Genomic DNA, 17,472 nt, shown 5'->3' with positions numbered 1-17,472 from the left:
GTGGCGACACCTACAACCTGCTGACATGAGGAAAATTTCCAACCGATTTCTCATACACAAACAACATTTGACCGGCGTTGCCTGGTGAAACCTTGTTGTGATGCCTCGTGTAAGGAGGAGAAATGCGTACCATCACGTTTCAGACTTTGATAAAGGTCGGATTGTAGCCTATCGCGATTGCGGTTTATCGTATCGCGACATTGCTGCTCGCTTTGGTCGAGATCCAATGACTGTTAGCAGAATACGGAATCGGTGGGTTCAGGAGGGTAATACGGAACGCCGTGCTGGATCCCAACGGCCTCGTATCGCTAGCTGTCGAGATGACAGACAGCTGATCCGCATGGCTGTAACGGATCGTGCAGCCACGTCTCGATCCCTGAGTCAACAGATGGGGACGTTTGCAAGACAACAACCATCTGCACGAACAGTTCGACGACGTTCGCAGCAGCACGAATTATCAGCTCGGAGACCACGGCTGCGGTTACCCTTGACGCTGAATCACAGACAGAAGCGCCTGCGATGGTGTACTCAACGACGAACCTGGGTACACGAATGGCAAAAAGTCATTTTTTTGGATGAATCCAGGTTCCGTTTACAGCATCATGTTCGGCGACATAGCGGTGAACGCACATTGGAAGCGTGTATTCGTCATCGCCATACTGGCGTATCACCCGGCGTGGTGGTGTCAGCTGCCATTGGTTACACGTCTCGGTCACCTCTTGTTCGCATTGACGGCACTTTGAACAGTCAACGTTACGTTTCTGATGTGTTACGACCCGTGGCTCTACCCTTCATTCGATCTCTGCAAACCCTACATTTCAGCAGGATAATGCACGACCGCATGTTTCAGGTCCTGTACGGGCCTTTCTGGATACAGAAAATGTTCGACTGCTGCCCTGGCCAGCCCATTCTCCAGATCTCTCACCAATTGAAAACGTCTGGTCAATGGTGGCCGAGCAACTGGCTCGTCACAATACGCCACTCACTACTCTTGATGAAGTGTGGCATCGTGTTGAAGCTGCATGGGCAGCTGTACCTGTACACGCCATCCAAGCTCTGTTTGACTCACTGCCCAGGCGTGTCAAGGCCGTTATTGCGGCCAGAGGTGGTTGGTCTGGGTACTGATTTCTCAGGATCTATGCACCCAAATTGCGTGAAAATGTAATCACATGTCAGTTCTAGTATAATATATTTGTCCAATGAACATCCGTTTATCATATGCATTTCTTCTTAGCGTAGCACTTTTAATGGCCAGTAGCGTATTTGAACAGGATAATAAGCTTAGGACGCGCAACAGCGGCTTGTGGCTGGCCTCTCGGTTGAACGGTCCAAAGATTTCTCCGAACAGGTCTCGGAAGGTCCAACGGTACCGACCGGCCGCCGTGTCATCCTCAGCCCACAGGCGTCACTGGATGCGGATATGGAGGGGCACGTGGTCAGCACACCGCTCTCCCGGCCGTATGTCAGTTTACGAGACGGGAGCCGCTACTTCTCTGTCAAGTAGCTCCTCAGCTTGCCTCACAAGCGCTGAGTGCACCCCGCTTGCCAAGAGCGCTCGGCAGACCGGATGGTCACCCATCCAAGTGATAGCCCAGCCCGACAGCTGACAGAGCTGACGGGGACCGGTGTTACCACAGCGGGAAGGCTGTTGGCGGTCCAAAGATATACGGTAGGAAAATTGCAAGTGTACCAAATATGAAGGACATCACACGATACCCGCCTTATCAGCCACGCACAGGGCACGGGGTAGAATCATCGAACCTTCTAGTAGTGCTGCTGACACCCAAACCTGCAGATTTCAGGCAGTCAAAGCGGTAGCAAGCGTTGTGTGTCTACAGAGCATAGACCAAAACACCGATTTAGTTCGTGCTAGGGGTACGTCTTAACTAAAAGTAACGCTAGAACTACCAGAGCCTAGGAAAAACATCACTGTGAGTAGACACCATCCCTTGCTTCCGTAGAGAACTTGGTAGAGCGTTAGATCCTCGTACCAAGGTTCGCCGGTTCGAACCTCAATAGCGACAAATTTCTTTGTTGTTTGAGTGAAAGTGTGATATGAGACAACCTGTTTCTGACATGTTAAAGAGCAGTTTGGAATTTACGGAACTGTTCTCTTGGCAGTCTGCTTTCGCTTCGTTTCTTTGAAAGTAGACTGCGAAATGAGTCTTCCCACAAACTCCGAAAAGTCCTTTTACATCTCAGGAAAATATTCTCCCTTATAATAGTTTCATAAACAGGTAAAAAAACTTGTCACGAGGGCGACCGAACGCTCTACCTTCTCACCCAAGCGAGGTCTACAGTACAGTGACCCACTCACACTCTTTTCTAGTGCTCCCTAGCTCTGGTGATACTTTTAATCACCGTTTACGCGCATTCCGTTGGACGGTGGTGTTTTGGTTGATACACTACCGACACACAACGTTTGGTACCGATCTGAGTGTCTGACATCTGGAAGTTTCGGTTTGAGTGCAAATGAAGCCATATAAATAGGACCCTCCTGTAGTAATGGGGCAGGGCAAGTTACGAGCAGAAGACGCCGTCTCCACGACTCTCGTCAGTCTGATAAGGCCTTGGTTTATTTCGCTAGCCTTGGCTAAAGTGGAACGCATGTTGGAGTAAGAGAATGTCGACTTAGGATGTCGTAGTTGGGACTTGTATACGGAGAAATGTGCCGGGGTATTTCTGTGTAATGAAATCACACAGTCATACCGTGTTCTGTACTCGACGAAATACCCTCATACTTTAGAGAGAATATAATAACCCTGATGCCAAAGATGGCAGGTGCTGAACACGTGTGAATACTAGCAAACCATCATATTCAAAATTTAGTTCGTTGTAGCAAACAAGTGGAGTGAAACAGGACAGTGCATTGTCGCATCTGACCATCATTGCGGTCTTGGATGAGATAATGGCTAAGATGGTACGAATAAACTGAAGAAGACAAGATGAAAGCAACGGTTTTCACGGATAATTTGATGATCTGGGGAAACAGGGAGGAGGAGATTCAGCTGGATGTTTGACAAGAAACTGCGGGAGAGAATGCAATGAAATTTAATGTCAACAAATTTGAGATCCTGGTTACAACTAGACAGAAAAATAGACCAACTAGTGGAATACGGATTGGAGGTGAGATGTTGAAGAAGGTGGAAAGTATCAGGTACGTAGGAAGTGTGATAGGAGAAAGTGAAAGAAATGGGAAAGAGGTCAGTGAACGTCACAGAGAGACAGGCAGAAGCATTCCTGCGAAGCTTTAGGAGCCTGATTAAAAAGGCAAAGACGTAATACTGCATACAGAAGTTACTACATCCCAGTACTGATCTCTGCATCTGAAACGTGGGTAATGAAGAAAAGAGATGTAAGCAGATTACGAGCATACAAACGAAGTCCCTCAGAAGTGAATGAAAGGATAACGTTAATAGCGAAAGAGAAACCCTTGCACAGGAGCACGGGAAAATCAAGGAAAAGATGGAAAAGACACTTGAGGAGAATGGAAGACAAGGGGATTAACAAGAAGATACACGAAATGAAGATGCGAAGGAAACGACCAAGGGGAAGAACAAGGGATAGACGAAAGCTGTCGAAAAATGTGTTGAAAGAAGAGGCAAGGATAGGATCAGAGTGAACACAGAAAGATGGTGGGAAATAGGGTTGGATGGCGACACTTCTGCTCCAAACTGACCCAGCCTGGGACTGGAGACTGGTCAAGTTTAGTAAGTCATGGTTGCACAGTATTGACTGGAACTATTTACAGAAGACCAAGTTCAGTTCTCGGCCTTGGTACAAATTTTCATTCATCGCTCCAGTCTGCATACATACGTAACAGATGTTTGAGACTTGAAACGGTTTCTGGAACCCTATCGTCTCACCTATTCCTAGGTTTCAGACATTTCGTTGGATGCTAAGATGCTGTTGTAAACAGTCGGAGAGATTGCCTAATGCTCTTCCAGTTTAGAGGAAATACCAAGTAGGCGTGAATGGGAATTTGGATTGGGGAGGTAGCTGTCCAAGGTAGCCTGTGCCGCTACGCAAAGCCACTGCGCCAGTGTCGCGTAGTGGTTGGCGCATCTGCCTAATGAACAGGAGAAGCGGGTTCGATTCCCGACTTGGTAAATATTTTCAGTCGTCATTTCAGTCATCTTACATACGTCTTATGTACAGGAGAATGGAAAAACTGGTAGCAACCGACCTCAGAGAGGATCAGTTTAGTTTACTGAGAAATGCAAGAATACGCGACCTTACCCTATGATTTGTAGGCTGAAGAGGGAGAAAACCTACGTTAATAGCATTTATAGGTTTAGCGTTAGCTATTGACAATGTTGACTGGCTTACACTGTTAGGACTTTTGAAGCTAGAAGGCATAGAAAACAGACAGCCAAAGAATATTTACAACCCATACGGAAATCAGTCTGCATTATTAATAAAAGTTGAAGAACATGAAAGGGAGGGAAAATTGAGAAGAGAGAGAGACAGTGTTTTAGGCCATCCCCGATTTTAATGAATTTGGAAGCAGCGACGGAAATCGAGAAGGACTCGGGGGAAAGCAAATTTAAGAGAGAATAAATAGCAACTTTGAGATTTGCCAGTGATATTGAATTCTGTCAGAGATGGCAAAAGACTTAGAAGGGGAACTGAACGGAATGGACAGTACCCAAAAAGGAGATTACAAGATGAACTTCAACACAAGTTAAACAGTGGTACTAGCAAGTAGTGGAATTAAGATTAGATCAGGTAATGAGACATTAAAAGCAGTTGATAAATTTTCCTATTTAGGAAGCAAAATAACTGATGATGGCGGAGATGGAGAAGACAGAAAATGTAGACATTCTCGTGTTGAGGTAATAACGCCCATTCTTCCTGCAGAGCTATTCGGAAGTCTTGGAGAGTGGTTAGTGGATGTTGACATGATGCAAGCCGTCTCTCTAGTGCATTCCAGGCCTGCTCTGTGGGATTCAAATTGGGAGACCGATCAGGCCGCGCCAAGCGTGCTGTACCTTCCGTTTCCAAGAAAACATCAACCGCACGTGCTCTATGAGGTCGAACATTATTGTCCACCAATACGAAGTCTGGGTCCATAGCACCTCGCAACATGCACGCTTAAGGTCCCAACTCTACTTCTACATCTACATCTACATTTATACTCCGCAAGCCACCCAACGGTGTGTGGCAGGGGGCACTTTACGTGCCACCGTCATTACCTCCCTTTCCTGTTCCACTCGCGTATGGTTCGCGGGAAGAACGACTGCCGGAAAGCCTCCGTGCGCGCTCTAATCTCTCTAATTTTACATTCGTGATCTCCTCGGGAGGTACGAGTAGGGGCAAGCAATATATTCCAATCCTCATCCAGAAACGCACCCTCTCGAAACCTGGCGAGCAAGCTACACCGCGATGCAGAGCGCCTCTCCTGCAGAGTCTGCCACTTGAGTTTGTTAAACATCTCCGTAACGCTATCACGCTTACCAAATAACCCTGTGACGAAACGCGCCGCTCTTTTTTGGATCTTCCCTATTTCCTCTATCAACCCGACCTGGTACGGATCCCACACTGATGAGCAATACTCAAATATAGATCGAACTAGTGTTTTGTAGGCTACCTCTTTTGTTGATGGACTACATTTTCTAAGAACTCTCCCAATGAATCTCAACCTGGCACCCGCCTTACCAACAATTAATTTTATATGATTATTCCACTTCAAATCGTTCCGTACGCATACTCCCAGATATTTTACACAAGTAACTGCTACCAGTGTTTGTTCCGCTATCATATAGTCATACAATAAAGGATCCTTCTTTCTATGTATTCGCAATACATTACATTTGTCTATGTAAAGGGTCAGTTGCCACTCCCTGCACCAAGTGCATATCCGTTGCACATCTTCTTGGATTTCGCTGCAATTTTCTAATGCCTCAACTTCTCTGTATACTACAGCATCATCCGCGAAAAGCCGCATGGAACTTCAGACACTATCTACTAGGTCATTTATATATATTGTGAAAAAGCAATGGTCCCATAACACTCCCCCGTGGCACGCCAGAGGTTACTTTAACGTCTGTAGACGTCTCTCCATTGAGAACAACATACTGTGTTCTGTTTGCTAAAAACTCTTCAATCTAGCCACACAGCTGGTCTGATATTCCGTACGCTCTTACTTTGTTTATCAGGCGACAGTGCGGAACTGTATCGAACGCCTTCCGGAAGTCAAGGAAAATAGCATCTACCTGTGAGCCTGTATCTCATATTTTCTGTGTCTCATGAACAAATAAAGCGAGTTGGGTCTCACACGATCGCTGTTTCCGGAATGCATGTTGATTCCTACAGTGTAGATTCTGGGTTTCCAGAAATGACATGATACGCGAGGAAAAAATTGTTCTAAAATTCTACAACAGATCGATGTCAAAGATATTGGCCTATAGTTTTGCGCATCTGCTCGACGACCCTTCTTGAAAACTGGGACTACCTGTGCTCTTTTCCAATCATTTGGAACCTTCCGTTCCTCTAGAGACTTGAGGCACACAGCTGTTAGAAGGGGGGCAAGTTCTTTCGCGTATATGTAGAATCGAATTGGTATCCCGTCAGGTCCAGTGGACTTTCCTCTGTTGAGTGATTTCAGTTGCTTTTCTATTCCTTGGACACTTATTTCGATGTGAGCCACTCTAGACGCTCCATTTTGTGAAGACGCGTCAGAGGTAAACATAGAGGAGATCGCCGACAGTAAAGGCCTCTCTTCCGAAGTCTTCCGTTTGTCTGGATACAACACGTCCAGTGGGTGCTGCGAGGGCAGATGCCAGTTGCCGAGCAGAGCTAAGGCCGTGTCGTCCTACTTCTCTTCCTGATGTATGTGACCGGCCCTGTCCTGACCTTCGGGATACAGTTTCGGTCTCCGTAAACTGCCGCCATATCCGGGAAACAACAGAACTATTCATATTAATCCATCGGGCCACATGAGTCTGCAATTCTTCCTATGGCCCTCCACACTAGAGACTCCGTTAGGCGTCTCCTCTGTCCCATGGTGCACCGTCCGTGACTGTGTACGCAACGACTGTGGATGTGGTATACTCGACAAACCGTACCCCATTTAATAGGTGCCGTAATGTGAACGTGCCCTAAGGCCTTGGCACTCTTGATCGTCTTGGCGTCGTAACTGCACCCTCCATCCGTCATTTTGGGCACACACACCTGATGGATTGTGTACGTAACGCCCTTAGTGCGTCACCATCTGCACCCACGATCCCTACGGACTACCCATGGCACCCAAAATCCAGCACGGTAGCCAGCCCGTTGTGGTGGGGTCGTCATGTACCCTCTAGGTTGTAGCCCCGTGACAACACAGGGATCGTACTGCCGATGCCTGAGCTGACACCTCCCCACGTAAGCCAAGGAGTCGATGCTCGTCTCTCTGGGGCATCAAGACTCCCGGCAACCGCCATCCTGCCAGGTGGCCTTTGCTGTGGCTGGGTGGCGCCCGTGGGGAGAGCCCCTGGTCAGAGTGGGAGGCATCGGGGCGGATGCCCCGCAATGAAGCGGGTGAAGTCTCAATCCAGTGGTCGCACGACCGCCAACGTCTCTAAGCGCGGTGAGACAGAATTTAATGCTGTGACATATAACCCCAAATCGTTCCCTTCCCTAGCCACGCCATGGGAGGAACGTAGGGCTGCGGACAGACAGGAGCCATATTCACCGCGATACCTTGCGTGCAGCAGAACTGATGGGGATTCGTTTTTGGGGACTAAGCCTCTCTTCTTTGTTCACCATCTTGAAGATAGGTTTGAGGAAGTGGCATCTCTTTCCAAAATTATGAGTGGGGCTATTTGATACAAGCAGTTTCATCTGCACAGTCACGGGCGTTACTCGCCTGTGAGAAGCTCGGTGACATCCCACTCACTTCACTCCCCATAAGTCCTTAAATTTGGTCCAGGGGATTATCTTTCATAAAGATCTTCTGCTACAGTCTGATGACGAACTACGGGAGAACCTGGCACGACGAGGTGTGCACTTTGTCCGTCGTGTCTTTAGGGGGCCCAAGGATAATAGGGTCGCTACCGATGCCTTCATCCTGGCCTTTGAGGGTGACTGCTTGCCTGAGAAGGTCAAGGTCATGATCTACCGGTGCGATGTCAAGCCCTATGTCCCACCCCCTATGCGATGCTTCCAGTGCTGGAAGTTCGGACATATGTCCTCCAGATGCACTGCCAGCCCCACGTGTCGTGATTGTGGACGACCTTCACATCCTAATGCTCCATGTGCTCCGCCTCCCACCTGCGTTAACTGTGGGGAGCATCATTCTCCCTGCTCGCCAGACTGTGCAGTCTACCAAAGAGAGCGGAAGATACAAGAAATTAAGACCCTGGACCGTTTAACTTACCAAGAGGCAAGGAAGAAGCTAGACCGGCTCAACCCCACATCTATGTTGAGGAGTTATGCTGCTGCAACTCTGCCGCCACCAGTTCCTGCAAAGACTCCCTTCTCAGTTGGCCCACAGAACAGTAAAGTTACGCCTGCCCCACCGCTGGTAGGGGCCACACTCTCTTCCACTGCTCCCGAAACACCCGGTTTGGGGGCAGTGGACCCCGAACAACTGGAGACATCCATCCCCACCTCTCAGCCGGAGAGGCACCAGCCTCCTCCGGCTGCTCAGCCGGAGAGGCAAGAGGCTCTTCCGGCTCCTCAGCTGGAGAGGCAACAGCCTCCTCCGGCTGCTCAGCCAGAGAGGCAACAGCCTCCTCCGGCCTCACTCGTTCGGAAGGGGTCCCTTGGGGGAGTCCCTTCCAAGGATTTTACCAGTGTCTCGCTAGACGCTAGCCAGTGGCTGAGGAAGCCACCAGCTGCTGGTCGAAGGGCTTCCCGCTCTTCCACTGTTCCTGACAATGCATCCGGAAAGCCCTCCCAGCATGCGAACCCTCCTCCCAAAGACAATAGAGAGAAGAGGAAGCTCTCTAAGAAGCCTAAGGACCCAGTGGTTCCCGCGCCAACGCTTCCTGTCAGCTCAGCCTCTGAGGATGAGGTCGAGCTCTTTGCGTCCCCTGATGACCTGGATCTCGCCGTCTCAGAAACGATGGCAGTTGCGACGTCAGTCACTCAGTCGGTGGCAGCATGTGACTCTGTGAAGTAATTTGCTTTTTCAGTACCTTCATGCCCTTACAGGACACGCTTTGTACGATCCTCCAGTGGAATTGTGGCGGTTATTTTAGCCATCTCCCTGAGCTACGACAGCTTTTAAGCCTGACACCTGCTTTCTGCATTGCCCTCCAGGAAACCTGGTTCCCGGCAATGAGGACCCCTGTCCTCCGTGGATACAGGGGTTATTACTGCAACCGTAGCACTTCCAATTGTGTGTCAGGTGGAGCCTGCGTGTATGTCCTTACCTCTGTATATAGTGCTCCTGTGCCCCTTCAAACATCATTGAAAGCTGTGGCTGTATGCGTAAGGACTACCCAGGACATAACCGTCTGCAGTGTCTATCTCCCTCCAGGTGGTACAGTCTCCCTGACCGAATTGGCTGCACTTGTTGCCAAACTCACCACGCCTTTTCTTCTCCTGGGGGATTTTAACGCCCACAATCCCCTGTGGTGTGGAACGAAGGTTACTGGCCGAGCAGAGAGGTCGAGAATCTTATCTCCCAACTCGACCTCTGCCTCTTATACACTGGCGCCGCCACACATTTCAGTGTGGCGCATGGCACGTTCTCGACCATAGATCTGTCGTTGTGCAGCCCAGGGCTTGTACCATTGGTCCACTGGCGAGTCCATGACGACTTGTGTGGTAGTGACCATTTTCCCATCTTTCTTTCACTACCCCAGCGTCGATCCCATGAACGCCTGCCTCGATGGGCATTTAGCAAGACAAACTGGGAAACGTTCTCCTCTGCTGCCACTGTTGAATCTCTCCCCCACGGTACCATCGATGTGGCGGTTGAGACACTGACTGCAGCGGTTGTTTCCGCTGCGGAACGTACCATTCCTCGTTCGTTAGGGTGCCTCCGGCGAAAGTCAGTGCCTTGGTGGTCTCCGGAGGTTTCTGAAGCCATTAAAGAACGTCGGCGGGCTCTTCAGCGACGTAAGCGGCACCCGTCTTTGGAGAACCTAATTTTTGTCAAGCGTCTCCGTGCTCAGGCACGGCGGCTCATCAAAAGGCGGAAACAGGAGTGCTGGGAGAGGTACGTTTCCACCATTGGTTCCCGTACTTCACCCTCCCAGGTGTGGACGAAGATTCGGCGCATCTTTGGATTGCAGCACTCTACAGGTGTCGCAGGGCTTATCATCAACGGGGCGGTATCCACCGATGCCGATGCAATCGCCGAGCATTTCACTCAGCACTATGTTCGGGCCTCTGCGTCGGGGAATTACCCGCCCGCGTTTCGCGCGGGAGGAAGGCAAACGGCTTTCCTTTGCTTCTCGCTACCCTGAGGCGTATAACGCCCCATTTAGTTTGTGGGAACTCCAGAGCGCCCTGGCACAGTGCCCCGATACAGCCTCTGGGCCAGATGGCATCCACAATCAGATGCTCAAACACCTTTCCCCGGACTGTCAGCGTGTGTGTTCTTGCCATCTTCAACCGCATATGGGGCGATGGTGTCTTTCCGTCGCAGTGGCGGGAGAGTACCGTCATTCCGGTGCTGAAGCCTGGTAAGGACCCGCTTAATGTGGATAGCTATCGGCCCATCAGCTTGACAAATACTCTGTGCAAGCTATTGGAACGCATGGTGAGTCGACGGCTGTGTTGGCTGCTCGAGTCTCGGGGTCTTCTGGCTCAGTGCCAGAGCGGCTTCCGTCAGGGCCGTTCCACTTCCGATACTTTGGTCTTTCTTGAGTCTGCAATCCGCACTGCTTTTTCCAGGCGCCAACACCTCGTCTCCGTCTTTTTCGATCTCTCCAGAGCATATGACACGACGTGGCGGCACCATATTCTCGCCACGTTGCACGGGTGGGGTCTCCGGGGCTCTCTCCCCATTTTTATTCAGAATTTTTTATCTGTTCGGACATTCCGCGTTTTAATTGGCACATCCCATAGTTCACTTCATATCCAGGAGAACGGCGTTCCACAGGGCTCTGTATTGAGCGTGCCCCTTTTCCTTGTGCCCATTAATGGCCTTGCAGCAGTAGTAGGGTCGTCTGTCTCACCCACGTTATATGCTGACGATTTCTGCATCTTTTTCAGCTCCTCCACCATTAGTGTTGCAGAACGTAGGTTGCAGGGAGCCATACGCAAGGTGCAAGCGTGGGCCCTAGCCCATAGGTTTCAATTTTCTCCTGCGAAGACTTGTATTATGCACTTTTGTCGGCGTCGTACTGTCCATCCACACCTTGAGCTCTATCTTCAGGATGCCATGCTCAGGATTGTTGACACTTACCATTTTCTGGGATTGCTGTTTGATGCCCGGCTTACTTGGCTTCCACATATTCGTCAGCTCAAGCGTCAGTGCTGGCAGCACCTGAATGCCCTCCGCTGCCTAAGCAACACAACTTGGGATGCAGATCGTCACACGCTGCTGCAGCTCTACAAAGCCCTTGTACTGTCCCGACTGGATTATGGCAGTGTGGCGTATGGCTCAGCGTCGCCCTCAGCGTTGCAACTGCTGGATCCCGTTCACCACTGTGGGGTTCGACAGGCGACAGGAGCATTCCGCACCAGTCCTGTTCATAGCCTCCTTGCTGAGGCTGGGGTTCCTCCACTTCGTATTCGGCGTCAACAACTGTTAGCCAACTATGCTGCCCACGTTCGTTGTTCGCCCCGTCACCCTAACTATCGTCTCCTTTTCGATAATGCGGCAGTCCATATCCCACACCGGCGGCCACGATCAGGCCATACAATTGGGATCCGTGTTTGGTCGCTCCTTAATGACCTCGAGTGTTTGCCTCTTCCATCTGCTTTCCAGGTCCGCCCACATACACCACCTTGGTGTATTCGTCGGCCGCAGCTTCGGCTGGAACTTTCCCGATGGCCAAAAGATTCAGTTCCTCCTGCAGTCTTGCGCCTCCAATTCCTTGCTCTCCTAGGCGCATACCATGCCTCGGAGGTTATATATACCGATGGCTCGATGGTTGATGGCCGTGTGGGGTACGCTTATGCTCATGCGGACTATGTTGACCACCGCTCCTTGCCGGAAGGCTGCAGTGTTTACACCGCAGAACTGACAGCCATTTTTCGTGCCCTTGAGCATATTCGTACCAGCACTGGAGAGTCCTTCGTCATTTGCAGTGACTCGCTCAGTAGTCTGCCGGCTCTTGACCAGTGCTACCCACGCCATCCTATTGTTGGTGCCATCCAGGAGTCCATTCACGCTCTTGAACAGCGTGGTCGTTCGGTGGTGTCCATATGGACCCCGGGACACGTTGGGATAGCGGGAAACGAACTCGCCGACAAGTTAGCCAAAGAGGCTACCCGCAAACTGCCGTTGGAGATCGGCCTCCCGGCAACTGATCTCCGAACGGTTTTGCACCGTCGGGTCGTTGGGATGTGGGGAGACGAATGGCGCACTCTGTCTGCACCCAACAAGCTGCGGCAGGTAAAGGCGACCACGACTGTTTGGGGTTCCTCCATGCGGGCCTCTCGCAGGGATTCTGTTGTTCAGTGTAGGCTCCGCATTGGTCACTCTTGGCTGATGCATGGTCATCTGCTGCGTCGAGAGGACCCCCCTCATTGTCGCTGTGGTGCGAACATGACGGTGGCCCATATATTGTTGGAATGTCCTCTTTTAACCGCTCTCAGGCGTGCTTTTAATCTCCTGGGTGATTTATCCTCTCTTTTAGGTGACAATGTCTCTATGGCAGATCGGGTTTTAAGTTTTATTCGCGCAAGCGGCTTTTATAGGTCCATTTAAATTTTTTTAACATCACCCTCTTTTGAGCTGTATCTTTTAATTAGTTGTGTGTTGTAATTCGACTCCACCCTAAACTTTTAGGCTGGAGGTTTTAACGTGTTGCAGAGTGGCTGGTTCATCCTATTATTTTCGTGATCAGCCAGCCACAGTCCTCTGCTGTGCAGTTTTAATTCCTTCTGCCTTTGTTCTCTATGTTGTTTTTGTTGCTGTGCTCTGTTTTCCGTGTTGTCTTACTATGGACCATGGGGCTTTTCTTCCCCCGGAATTTTTCTTTTAGTGCTTCGCCTGACTGGTGGATAGTTTCACTGTGCTCTGTGTTTTTATGAAACAAGGGACCGATGACCTTTGCAGTTTGGTCCCTTTAATCTTTAACCCAACCAACCAACCAACCTCAGGCACTTTCCCACAGGACGATTACCTGATCGCAGGGTGTTTACCAAAGTGTTTATCACTTTGCGTGCAAGGGGCTCTTTTCTAAGTAGACATTTTTCGTCCGAGTGTGCACGTCTACAAACTGTGCAAGAACAGGAAGAAATTATCGCAAGTGTTGAGCCAAGTCCCAGTACAAGCATGTCCCTGCGTTTGGGAAACATTACATGCGGAACACCTGTATCCATTTCACATACAGCGTGTTCAAAACCTCCACGTTGCCAACAATACCTAACGACTTCAATTCTGTCACTGGGTAATTGAGAATAGTCATTTGCTTCCATAATACTATTCCCGTGATCAGCGATGATCAGATCTTACGTATGAGGGACCATTTCAATCACACCTTCACTAATTGCTGGATTGACCACAGCGGTGCTATTTATTAACTGGCCTCCATGACCACCTCACCTTACACTTTCAGATTTCTGTTTATTGGCTGGATGAAATCAGAGGTGCACAAAGTGAAGGTAAATACACGAGACGAACTGCTTCGTCGCATCATGGTCCCTGCTGAATTGATTAGGAACCAACCACAGGCAATTGAACAATCCACAAACGTGTTATCGCTAGAGCGCAAAAGTGCACTGACGTTCATGGTGGGACATTCGACCCTCCCGCCGGAGGTTCGAGTCCTTCCTCGAGCATAAGTGTGTGTGCTGTGTTTAGCGTAAGTTAGTTTAACTAATGTCTAAGTCTAGGGACCGACGACCTTAGCAGTTTGGTACCTTAGAAATTCACACACATTTGAACATTTTTTGGGATATTCGAACCTGTTCTGTGAACTGTACAACATCTGTACGATAAGTGTGAAAGCCGTTTGTAAAAGACGTGGTACGTCTTTTTCAACTGAATACAAGTAACGCGCATGTTGTAATGCATTATGTACTAAATGCAAAGTAAATAAACATTATGTAAAATTGTGTAACATAACTGTAGTCTCTGTAACATTGATTTTAAGAAAAACACGTTACGGTCCAGTTGTATTGTGTATATATTCACATCAATTTTGGTGAATTAAAGTTCCTTTCAATACCCATACGTCCCTAACGAATCATCTGCGGAGCTATGTTCATTAACCATTTTTTGTTCAGAATTACTTACACTATCACTGTGTATAATATTGACCTTTCCTCTCCAAATACCCTGTGTAGAGAATCAGACACAGGATGGGGAAACAGTAACTTGTTGCGTTGATTTTGGAAACCAGTGTAATAATGGTGAAGATTAGATGGGTAGATCGAGTAACAAATGAGGATTTACTTACCACAGTGGGGAGGGAAGATATATATGGCGCCACTTGACCACGAAAGGGTTTAGTGGTCAGGACACATCCTAAGATATCGGAGAATAGGTAATTTAGTAATGGAGGGAAGTGTTTGTAGGGATTGGGGGAGAGAAGGTAAGGACTGGAACTGTAGAGGGAGACCTAGCCTTGACTACAGTAAGCGCGGCCTGATGGTTGACGGTTGCAGTAGTTATGCAGAGATGAAGACGTTTGCACAGGGCGGGCCAGTGTGGAGGGCTGTACCAAACCAGACTCTGGATTGAAGGCCTCAATAACTACACACTGACACAATATAATTAAAAAAGTGAAACGTTTCTACATGGTTTCAGTATTATTAAAAACATTATTTCCATTGGTGGTATTCAAAAAGTTATTTTCCCCTTTTCACGAGGGTGGCCCAGAAAGTAATGCACCGCATTTTTTTTCTCAGCCGGAAACAGTGCTACAAATGCGAAGCGTTACGTACGTATTATTTGAAGTGCCCTGAGTGAGATCGCCAAGTTTCCGTCACTTCCGGCAGATAGCAGCGTAGCTGCAGGACACTTTCATAAATGGCGTCTGTAGGTGATGTACATTACAAGCAACGTGTCGTCATTGAGTTTCTCAGTGCAGAGAAAGAAACTGTGGGGAATATTCAGAAACGCTTGTGCAAAGTCTATGGAGCACCTGCTGTCGACAGAAGTACAGTTAGTCGCTGGGCACGGAGGGTGAGGTCATCAGAAGGCGGTTCGGCGGAGCTGTACGACTTGCAGCGGTCGGGGAGACCATCCACGGCTGTCACACCTGACACGATGCAGTGAGCTGATGTCGTCATTCTCGAGGACAGACGCATTACGACTCGGCAGCTGGCGCTGCATCTGTCAATCAGCAAAGGAAGAGTGGGTGGAATTATACGCACTCTTGGATATTCAAAAGTGTGTACAAGACGGGTCCCGCGGTATCTGACGGTGGATAAGAAATAGAACAGAAAAACCATTCGATTTGTTGCAACGTTTGGAGCTGAGGAGGAAACCTTCTTTTCCCGAAATGTGCCAGGTGATGAAACCTGCGTTGACCATTTTCAGCCCGAAACAAAACGACAGCCAATGGAATGGCGCCATTCCCATTCCCGGCAGAAGAAAAATTCAAAGCAACTGCTTCCTCCGGTTAAGCCACGATCACCGTGTTCTGGGACTGTGAAGGTGTGATCCTCATTGTTGTGAAGCCACGAGGAGGTACCATTAATTCGGAAGCATATGTCAACACATTAACAAAACTCAAGACGCGTTCTGGCGACTTCGGCGTCACAGCATCCCAGGAGATGAAACTTCCTGGCAGATTAAAACTGTGTGCCGGACCGAGACTCGAACTCGGGACCTTTGCCTTTCGCGGGCAAGTGCTCTACCGACTGAGCTACCCAAGCACGACTCCCACCCCGTCCTCACAGCTTTAATTCCGCCAGTACCTCTTCTCCTACCTTCGAAACTTTACACAAGTTCTCCTGCGAACCTTGCAAAACTAGCACTCTTTTGGAAGGTAGGAGACGAGGTACTGGCGTAAGTGAAACAGTGAGGACGGGGCGTGAATCGTGCTTGGGTAGCTCAGTCGGTAGAGCACTTGCCGGCGAAAGGCAAAGGTCCCGAGTTCGAATCTGGGTTCGGCACACAGTTTTAATCTGCCAGGAAGTTTCATATCAGCGCACACTCCGCTGCAGAGTGAAACTCTCATTCTGGATCCCAGGAGATGTTTTCTGCAACATAATAACGCTCCGCCCCATCCAAGACTGAGGACTGCTGAACACATCGCAAAGCAGAGTAGGACGGTGTTACCCCATCCACCCTACAGCCCTCACCTAGCCCCCTCGGCCTTCCACTTGTTTGGGCCATTAAAGGATACCGTTAGTGGAAGACATTTCGAGGACAATGAGGAGATGGCTGACACAGTGAAGCACTGGCTCCGCCACCAGGACACACCTTTCCTTCACGCTTGAGGGAGCCCATGGAACAGGTTGGAGTTTACGTGAAAAAATAAGCTGTGCAGATAAAACACCATTGTTTCGTGTGCGTAATTCTCATGATGTTCAGTAAAGGATTGTTGAAAAAAAAAATTTGGTGTATTACTTTCAGCAGCAACCCTCGTAAATATAAAGCAATGATGTTGGAAGTGAAAGGACTTAAAAAATGCTGCACATTTGCTGAAACTGAAAGGAACTGCACTGTGTACAAAAGGAATTGCGAAAGGTAAGACTAGAGGCTATATAGTGGTGTAGCGTGTGAATACAAATAGTCGGGTGAGTTGGATTGTAATCTGGAAATGGAACTAGGCAGAGGAAGTGGAGCATGGGAGAGGGTGGGTGTGGGTGGAAGGGAGGGAGGGGGGGGAGGGGGAGCAGGGTAGGGGGCCAGGCAGTGATACGAAGTTCCTTCTCTAGATTGTCGCACAGATGACAAAATGGTACACATCGAAATAGACGACAGAGGGATAGAGAAACAATTAAAATCGCTCAAAAGAGGAAAGGCCGCTGGACCTGATGGGATACCAGTTCGATTTTACACAGAGTACGCGAAGGAACTTGCCCCCCTTCCTGCTGCGGTGTACCGTAGGTCTCTAGAATAGCGTAGCGTTCCAAAGGATTGGAAAAGGGCACAGGTCATCCCCGTTTTCAAGAAGGGACGTCGAATAGATGTGCAGAACTATAGACCTATATCTCTAACGTCGATCAGTTGTAGAATTTTGCAACACGTATTATGTTCGAGTATAATGACTTTTCTGGAGACTAGAAATCTACTCTGTAAGAATCAGCATGGGTTTCGAAAGAGACGATCGTGTGAAACCCAGCTCGCGCTATTCGTCCACGAGACTCAGAGGGCCATAGACACGGGTTCCCAGGTAGATGCCGTGTTTCTTGACTTCCGCAAGGCGTTCGATGCAGTTCCCCACAGTCGTTTAATAAACAAAGTAA

The 17,472-nt window shown here is 49.1% G+C and overlaps 1 protein-coding gene across 1 annotated transcript in view; it reads left to right on the top strand.

Annotated features, from left to right (window-relative positions):
• LOC124550829 (dehydrogenase/reductase SDR family member 11-like) overlaps positions 1–17,472 on the top strand; it is a 140,844-nt gene that overhangs the window by 39,887 nt on the left and 83,485 nt on the right. The window lies entirely within an intron of this gene.

This window comes from Schistocerca americana, chromosome 9 (assembly GCF_021461395.2).
Source record: "Schistocerca americana isolate TAMUIC-IGC-003095 chromosome 9, iqSchAmer2.1, whole genome shotgun sequence".
In the NCBI taxonomy this organism is placed as follows: Eukaryota; Metazoa; Arthropoda; class Insecta; order Orthoptera; family Acrididae; genus Schistocerca; species Schistocerca americana.
Note: the sequence above shows the minus strand (reverse complement) of the source record. Positions and strands in the feature narration are given on the sequence as shown.